Source organism: Sarcophilus harrisii, chromosome 2, assembly GCF_902635505.1.
Source record: "Sarcophilus harrisii chromosome 2, mSarHar1.11, whole genome shotgun sequence".
Classification (NCBI taxonomy): domain Eukaryota; kingdom Metazoa; phylum Chordata; class Mammalia; order Dasyuromorphia; family Dasyuridae; genus Sarcophilus; species Sarcophilus harrisii.
The window spans coordinates 242,459,880-242,469,921 of NC_045427.1; the positions used below are offsets into that span (position 1 = coordinate 242,459,880).

Below are 10,042 nucleotides of genomic sequence, written 5' to 3' on the forward strand. Positions count from 1 at the left end.
ATAGCTATCTATCATCTATTGATCTATAATCTATTAATCCATTTATCTGCCTAACTAAATATCTGTCATCTATTACCTATTTATCTATCATCTAATATCTGTCATCTATCACCTATTTATTATCTATTTATTATTTGTCTTTCTATCTGTATATTTATCACATATTATCTATCTATAAATATCTACCTGTCATTTATCACCTATCATCTATCTATGTATGTTGCATTGCCTATCACTATCTATGTCTGTCTATATATCTATCATCTATTATCTATCTATAACCATTATCTGTCATCTATTATTTTTATGTCTATCTATTTAGCATCTATCTCTATGTTCTATTTTCTGTCTATCTGTATATCTATCATCTATTATCTATCTATAATCTATTATCTATCTTTCTGTCATCTATCACCTATCTCTTATTTATCTATCTCTTGTCTATCTATCTGTCTATCTATCTAATATTTGTCTATCTAAGGAAACAAAAAGGCAAAGACTCAAGTAAGACTAAGGGATTTGGAGTAAATAATATTCGAGACTTTGGAAAAAACAGAATAGCCATTTCAAGGAATACTATAGAGAAGGCATGTTAAACGGAGGTGCCCCTTTGATCTGTGGATTCAAGGTGTTGATCAACTTGGATCGGGAAGAAATGTCACATTTTAGCTTTTTCTAATCTCTAACTGAAATTTAGCACTTCCTTAAATTATTAAAAACAATCTAGAACATTATTCTGAAGAATCCATAGGCTGCCATAGCTGTCTGTGTCTCATATACAAAAAGGTAAAGAACATCACAATTGAAAATTGACAAAAACCATAGGATTTATACTTTTTGAAAAGGACCCTAGAGCTCACCTAGTCTAACCCCTTCAATTTACAGAAAAAGAAACCAAGTCCTAAAGAACTTAAGTGATCCACCCAAGCTCAGTCATAAGGAGCAAAGGTAGGTTTCAAGCCCAGGTTTTTTGACTCCAATTTCTGGATTCTTTCCATCATGAAACATTTCCTCCTAATAGTAAGTCATCACTGTTATATCTGTTCAACACATATTCAGTGAGCACGTACTATATGCAAGGTCTTATGCTAGATAAATCTACAAATATCTATAGAGATACTAAAATTTGTATTAACATGATTTAAAGAAGTTATTCCTTGTTTTTAACTTGAGTTTTGCCTTGTAATACAAGTTACTCAATTTATCCTTAATAAGAATAACAGCCTATCATTATATTGTTTTAGTTTATAAATATTTTCATTTTCCCTACTCAATACCATTTTATTTTTCTAATTACATGGAAAGATAGTTTTCAACATTTATTTTTGCAAGATTTTGAGTTCAAAATTTTTTTTTCCCTCCTTCCCCTACTTCTTCCTTCCCCAGAAGAGGAATCTTATATAGGTTATACATGTACAGTTCTTTTAAACTTATTTGTATATTTGTCATGTTGAGCAGAAAAATCAGACTAGAAGAAAAAAAAAAACATGAGAAAGATAGAAACTAACAAACAACAAAAAGGTGAAAATACTATACTCCAATCCATATTCAATCTCCATAGTTCTCTCTCTGGATGTGGATGGTATTTTCCCAAGGCTATTGAGATTTTCCTGGATTACCACATTTCTGAGAAGAGCTAAGTTTATCAGAGTCCATCATCACATAATCTTGCTGTACTGGGTATAATGTTCTCTTGATTCTGCTCATTACACTCAGCATTAGTTTATATTTGTCTTTCCAGGCTTTTGTAAAATCAACCTGCTCATCTCTTATAGAACAGTAACAGTCCATTACCCTTGATATGCCATAACTTTTTAGTCATTCCCAATTAACAGACATCCACTAATTTCCAATTCCTTGCCACTACAAAAAGTGCTGCTAAAACATTTTTGCACACATGGGTCCTTTTCTCTCTTTAATGATCTCTTTAGGATACAGACCCTATAGTAACACTGTTGGATTAAAAGGTATGCACTTTGGGAATAATATTAACATTTTTTTAACAATAATACTATGAGGTAATAGTAAAATTATTGTTATTCCCATTTTGCAGATAAGGATTTGAGACTTAGAAAGATAAACTCACCATAGAACAATACAAGTTCACTATATCCACTGAAAGGGAACACAAAAATATACATGAAATCTGCCCTCAGATGATTGACAATCAAAGCTGGGCAAACAGAACAAATATATTTTGGATTTCTTTTTAAAGACAAGTCAGATAATAGTAAGGAACAAATGAATATTTCAAACAATAAAAGTAATAGGATGTTAGCCCAATCAGTTAAATAGAGAAATTGGGCAATAGGATCAGGGAAGTAGCATTTGTTACCAATAGCCCTGATAAAAGGCATTCATCTGTGTGTGTGTGTCTCTCTCTCTTTTTATATTTCTCTGTATCTCTGCTTGTCTCTCCCTCTGTGTCACTGTTTCCTCTTTGTCCCTCTCTTCTTCTACCACTTTCCTCTTCGTCCTTCCTTCATTCCTCCTTTCTTTCTTCCTTTCTTTCTACCTTCCTTCTCTTCCTTCTTCTTTCTTTCTCTGTCTCCCCCTCCTTATCCTCTCTGCCATTAAAATCTTTGTCTTTGTGATACAGAAGAGAATAATTGCTGGTCTTTTACTTGTAGGTAGTTTTTCCTGTGTATCAGTTTGCATTCTCTGATTGCTGCCTGAGGTCTTTGTCTTGGAGATTATAGAAGGGCTGTCACAAAATCAATAACAAATATGTCTTTGAAAATTTTTCTGAGTCTTTCTCAGACATGTCTGTGTCAAAGATTGTAGGGCCCTGGCAGTCAGATTTCAAGGGATTATGACATAGGAGCTCAGCAATAGCTAGAGAACTTATGAAAAGCTTCTTGGAACATAGAGCTTGAACTGAGTCTTGAAAGAAAGATAGAATTTAGAGAAAAAGAAAGGAATATTAGACTAGAGAGTGAGAAGAAGTGAGGATAGATAGAGGTTTGAACTTCCAATTAAAGCAAAGATTGCAGGTTTTAACAAAAACATAAAAACAAAAAACAAGGGAAATAATTAACTATGAAAAGGCAACAAGCAATTCTTCCTGATGTTCAGTTAGAAAGTAAGATTCAGCTCTGATCACTAGAATGCACTTAATAGGAAAGGAGATTTTTGAGAAAGATATCTAATACTATGTAGAACATGAAATAAAAATAGCTTTTGTCTTAACCAACAAACATTTATTAAGCAGTTTTGATATGTCAATCACCATGATAGATGCTGAGACACAATTATAATGTTCTCAGTTTAAAAAAACTTATTTTAAAACACTCCATTCATAGAACATCCTGGTTAATTGAAATTTCATAATAGGTTTCGAGTTTGGTTTGGCTTTTAATCATTGTCATTAACAGTCAACAAGCATTTATTAAAACCTTAATATGTGCCAGGCATTATATTAAGTGCTGTGGCTATAAAGAAAGGTTATTTACAATCAAAACCAGACAAACAGAACAAATATGTTTGGTGTTTTTTAAGACAAGTCACACTATATTAATATTATAAACAATAAAAACAATAGCATGTGAGCCCAATCAGAAAAACAGAGCAATTAAGCAATAAACAGGGAAGCAGCAATTGCCCTGATAAAAGACTCTCATCATTCTGTGTCTCTTTTTCTTTCTCTCTGTCTTTAACTTTTCTCATCTCTCTGTGTCACTGTCTCCTCATTGTCTCTCTCTTTCTCTTTCCTTTACTCCTCCTTCCCCCCTCTCCCTTTTTCCTCTCTCGTTCCTTTTACCTTCCCACACTGTCTGTCAGAGTGATGCTCTCTTTATATTCCTGAGATGGATGAAAATAATTGCTAAAGTCTGTTATTGTTGAGTTGTTTTCCCTATGTATTTATTTGCATTCCCTGATTGCTGCCTGGTCTTTGGTGTAGAGACCATAGAAAGAATCTGTGTCACAGAATCAATAACAAATCTATACTGAAAAAAACATTTATTAAGGGTTTCTGTTCTCAAGAAGCTCACATTCTAATGAAAGAGAGATAATATGTAAAAAATAGTATGTATTGTATATATACATGTGTACATACATATGTATGCAGTGAGCATATATATATTATTTATATATATATATACATAAATATATATACATATAATTTTTTGTACATGGAAGGTAATCAGAGAAAAAGGCACCACTGAATAGTTTGCTCTCTTCTGTCTATACCATTACCCTCTAGAAAGCATAGATGAACATCAATCTCTTCCCCTGTAAAAATGGCTGTTTTCAATTCTTGCAGGCCATTTTCATGGTATCTCACTGGACCAACTCAATTCAGGACGATCAGGATCTTGGTCACAATGGGTTGGTGGTAGCTGATCTTTCCTAACTTTCCCTATTTGTTAGGCCAGCTGGATTATATACCTAATCAGAGCTCCATATTACTCAGGACAGAAGTTGGATTTATTAACACAGGATATCTCAAAAATAGTTGGTGGTGGTCCCAGGTAGAATGGTGTGGGCATAGAAATGGCTCATCACAAGCACATAAGTTCCTTCCCTTCTCCAGATTTCAGATTCCCTCTCTGTAAAATAGGGGATTGCTTCATGATCAATAAAGGCCCTTCTAGTTCTGTGAATTTCTGACTTTAAGACTCAAGGCCCTTCACTTCTCTTTTAGTGGTTCAGGTAAGAAGTTTTGATCAAGCACTGGAAGCACATGAGATTGGGTCCCAAATGACCCTTCCTTGTATCTACTCTGCCCAATTTCTATTGTGAGCTAAGAGCATAGCTGGAGACATTGCAAAAGATACCTCACACTGGTTCCTGCAGGAAAGGCAAGAAAGACCTTTTCATCTTGATAAAGCAGGAGGGAGAGAAAGGACCAAAGAAAGCTTTTGTTCCCGTAAGAGACACCTGGAATCATAAACTTCCATGCTGATTCATTATTATTGAAGATAAGAGGATGGAAAACTGCCAGATATACTGAGTAAAAAAGAAATAAAATCTTCTTTTCCTTCTGAATGTAAACTTGTCAACACAACTGATGAGTCTGCTTGCCCTTTACCACATTAATCGTGAAAGACCAATAGGTAAATCATATTTTCTTGGTTTACATAAAGAATCTCTCATTTACAAGGTTTATATGTGGTGAGGTAACGTGATAGATTGGGTGATGGGAGTCACACAAAAACTTTCTCTGATGGCCATTCCCCAAAATAAATTTAAGCAGCTTTTTTGGAATAAGTGTGCTGCTTCTCAAGGGAACTATTTTTAAGGGGACAACCCTCATTTGCATATAAAAGTTTTGCTAAATATGTCGAACAATCTCTCCAAATGCAAACATTTAATACTGAATGCAAGACTAAGATAGGGAAGATTAAAAATAGCAAAATGTAAGCTCCTGGCGTAGGAAAAAAACAGTATTATTTGATTATTTGATGAACAGAAAATGTGTGGTAATGGCTTCATGTCAAGTAATAACAATAAGAAGAAGAGGTAGTATTTATATAGTGCTTTTAAGGCTTTCAAAGTATTTTTTAAATACTTAATAATTGTATCTTCATAACCATCTTGGGAGGTAGGTGCTATTATTCCCATTTTATAGATGAGGAAACTGAGGCAGATAGACATTGAATGACTTGCCTAAGGTCATGCATTTGATCTTGTCTTCCTAACTCTGCAGCTGGGTAACACAGGGATAATACACCAGACCTAGAGTCAGGAAGACCTGAGTTCAATTCAGCCTAAAATACTAGCTGTGTGACACTAGGCCAGTCATTTAACTCAGCTTGCCTCAGTTTTCTTATGTGTAAAATGGCTGGGGAAGGAAATGGCAAACCACTCCAGTATCCTTGCCAAGAAAATCCCACATGGGGTCTTGAAGAGTCACACACAGCTTAAGCAAATTTTAACAAGAACAATTTCCTGACTCCAAGAACAATTCTAAAACTGTATCTATTGGACCACCTATATGCCTAGCAAGGGGCTTCCAACACAGTTAGGAACCAAAGAGCCTGACCATTCATTCGCCCAAATATACATCAGCTCCCTTCCAAAATTCCTACCATTCATTCCATATTAAAACTTGGGATCACATCTCCTCTTCAGCAGCTGTCACTTGACAGGACAAATCACTTAAGGGACTCCAAACTTCCAGCAACTTTCTAAGACCTTGACCAGCAGAGGAGCTTTGATCTAAGTGAATGAATAGAATTCTCAAACTAACATCGCAGGTCCTTGTATTGATATATAGTACAACTTCTTCCCATTTCTCCTAGATCTGCCTTCTGTGATTAGAAGAACAAAACTCTCTCTCACATCACAGCTTTCAAATATTTTAAAACTCTTTAAATCTTTAAATCTCACTCCTCCTCCCTAACACTCTTCTCCAGTCTAAGCATCCCTAGCTCTTTCCATTGTAAAAGTGAGTATAGAAATTAAAATTATCCCACCTAAGAAAGAACTGAAACAGAGCTCTGAGCCAATGGCACTGCATTAAGGAAGTGAACCTCAAATCTTCCTCCCAATCTGAGATGCTTTCTCCTTCCAGGGCCCTATTGTCATAGGGCTAGATGTTCAGTCATTCCGGAACAGCTATACCAAATACAAAATAATTCCATTGATTGATTGACCCATAAGCTAAAATAAGCATTATGTCAGCAGTGTTGCAAGTTGAGTGAATAGGAATATCCCCTTATTAAGACTCCTAATTTGGGCAGGAAGAAATGGTACAAGCTGTTAGTCAGTGACCTGAGTGGTCATAAGATGGTCATCTACTCCTATTGGATAGGGATTGATCCAGAGGTGCAAAAATGGGGGAACTTTCCATGTAGTTGTGATTTGGGTGGAGGGCCTTTAGTTAACTTCCTATAGTTAAGCAAGGAAACTTGGAATCTGCAGCTCACAGCTCTGAGAAGTTTGATATAATTCTATCGACTTGATTAGTACTGACTGGAATAGAGGTCCAAATAAGTTATTTCTCTCAGAGGTATGGTGAGTGCAGCTGTTTTTGTCCATATAGATTATATATGTCCACATGGATCTGTTGTGAGGTCATTTGAAGGAAGATAAAGATAGACTTCTCTAAAGTTTCCTCCCCCTATCCTTTTTCAGGAGAGACTCTTTCATGCCAGTAAAGGAAGCAGGAATTTGGGGCCAGAGGTTAGCTATTCTGTGCTCCTCATAGCTAGGGACTACCAACATAGAATTATCTATCTGATCCCTTAAATACTCTTAATCTGGGGGATTAAATTACTACAAGAAAATTAAACAACTAATTTCTGTTCTTTAATAGAAAAAGAAAGTCCCAAGCTTTATATCCAAGATTTAACCCCTTGGAAGCCAGTTCCACAATGAACACACATAGCAACAGCAAATAAACCAGTTATTCAAATGAATAGTAAAACAAAAATCAGAGAAAAAAATGTGTGTGTGTATGTGTGTGTGTATATATATATATGTATATATATACATATATATATATACACACATTTTAGATATAATCTATATATTTAGATATAATCTATATATGTGATTTTGGGAGCAAAAAAAACTCAGCTCAAGTAAAAGAAAGAGTCCTACAGAGCTCATTCAAGAGGAAATTCCCCAAAGTCTCAAAAGCTAGGGAGGGATAGAAATATGATAAGAGAATGTCTGCTTCTCTACATATGAGATTTTTTTCAGATTCTTTCTCCCATCATGGACCTGAAAAGAAATTGGAATTGCATATTTTCTCTCTCCAGGCTGGAAGTCAGAGGAGGCCAGATTTCTCTTCTCTCTGGGTTTTTCCAACTCCATCTGCTTTTCAAGCAAGTAAAAGGCATTCAGTAACCAATTACCACCACCATGAAAAAAGGTGGAAAATGTGGAAAAAATCTGAAAGGCCAGACTATGACTGTGCAGGATTTGTATTTCTTTGGAATCTGTAGATATCTGGATCACAGGATGAAGGTATTTTATGTCAGCATTTGAGAGTTGTTTAATTATTTCAATCATATCTGACTCTTCATGACACAATTTGGGAAATCTTGGCAAAAATATTAGAGTTGTTTGCCATTTCTTTCTCCAGTTCATTTTGCAGAAGAGCAACTGAGGTAAACCGGGTTACGTGACTTGTCAGGGTCACACAATAGTAAATGAATAGCCAGATTTGAACTCAGGAAGAGGAGCCTTCCTTACTCCAGGTCTGGCATTCTAAATACTGAGTCACCTATTACCCGGGGTCTAGGAGTAGATAATACCAAAAAAGAGGAAAGAGACTGAAAAGAAAAAAAAATAGCCTTTCATACTTCATGGTTTTACTAACCAAGACTTCAAGAAAATAGAGAGACAGAGGACACATATTTCTTTTCAAAGAAATATTTTGTACCCAGATATGTTTGTAGATAAAGGAAATAGGCACAAAAGAATTGAAAAATGTCCTAAACAGTGGAAGAGTAGTATTTCATTTTGTTATCTGGAAATAACAAGAACAAACTGTATATATTGTTTTATAGGAAGTATTGCTCTTAAGCAACCTAACAGTGCCATAAAATTTTTTTATCTGGGGAAAAAAATGTAAAACGATTATATCTCAATCTACCACTGAATCTTTGATTTCATCAATATGGATATTCTTGCCAACAACCCAAATTGCAATCCATCAAAGCCTGGCCACCTTATTTACCTTTTCATAAACTTATTACAGAAGTTCATCCAATAGGAATTATTATAATTCATGTTGGAGAATAGGAGATAGAATAATAAATTAAGTATATATATATATATGTCATTTATGTTTATGTAAAATCATGTAATTATTCAAAATATATCCAAATATAGTTAGAATGCTAGAATAATTGATGTTCCTATGTAAAATTATTCTCTATTTAAAATATGCAATGAATACAATAATGTCAAGAACAATTCATATAAAGCATGACATAAAATAAATTAAGTAGCTCCTATAATTTCAATATATCATTTGGATGTGGGAAGTACAAACTCCTTAATACAGGTCAAGGAAAGCTAGAAATGAAAGGCTAATTAAGGCTTGAATCTAGAGGTCACATTGGAACATGGGACTAACATGAAATCTACAAATACCTTGATATCCTCTAGCAAGATACTAAATGTAAGGATTTCATGGAGAAAGCTGTGGCTGAATGTGATAAAAAAAATTAAAAAAAAAAACTTACTGGCTTTCTGATATCAAAGTTGAATGGAAAGAACACATTTAAAGCAATTATCATGGAATCCCAGGTTTAATGTACATTTGTGTAGCTGTAAAATGTATCTTAGTAGATATAGAAAGCATCCTATCTAAATTTATGAAATATAGATCCCAAAAATCCTAAAGTTACTATAGGAGATTAATACTTTTAAACCAAAGAGGAAAAAAAGGATTGATAGATATTTTTAGAGCACATGACTAATCAAAAATCTACAAAAATATTTTAGAAAGACATGGACATCACTTCACTGCACTGTAATAAAGGTTGATAACAAATACAAGTTATTAAATTTGATTAACATAAATAAAACTAGCTTATTTCCCGAAGGAGCCTATGAAATGACTAATATTCAAGAGAGAAATCAAAAGGCCTTACATGAGTAACACAGGCATGATTTCAAATAATAATATGTCAACAAAGAAAAGTCAAATAAATATCTAATTCATAAAGGTATTTTGGGAAGATAAGAATTCAAGAGATTTATGATAGAAATTTAGGATCAGGCCATTCCATACAGAAATATTACAGAAGGATTATCCTATTTAGATTTATAGAATAATGTAGATAATGTAAGGAAAAGATGGAGAAGGTATAGCACTTCACCATAGTCTACCGAAAAATTAGCACCAACTAAATGCCCGGCAAACCATTACCTGGGGGCAAGAATTTTCCCTGAGAAGATACTTTCATTTATGGGCTAACAAACAACAAAGACTACACTACCAATACAAACCTTTGCCAGTTGTTGTTTTTGGTTTTTTTGTTTGTTTGTTTGTTTTTGTGATTTAGTGATCCTGGTCTTTTTGCTGTTCCTTCAAATGAGACACCTCATCTCTGATTCCTTATATTTCCATGGTCCATCT

General features: G+C 34.3%; 1 long non-coding RNA gene across 1 annotated transcript in view; it reads left to right on the forward strand.

Moving 5' to 3' along the window:
* The first annotated feature begins 4,801 nt into the window (after positions 1-4,801).
* The window catches only part of LOC116421114, a 12,417-nt gene continuing 7,176 nt past the window's right edge, over positions 4,802-10,042 (forward strand). The window contains exons 1-2 of the long non-coding RNA XR_004231430.1: positions 4,802-5,057; positions 7,710-7,917. This is a non-coding gene — a long non-coding RNA (uncharacterized LOC116421114). The remainder of the gene's footprint in view (positions 5,058-7,709; positions 7,918-10,042) is intronic.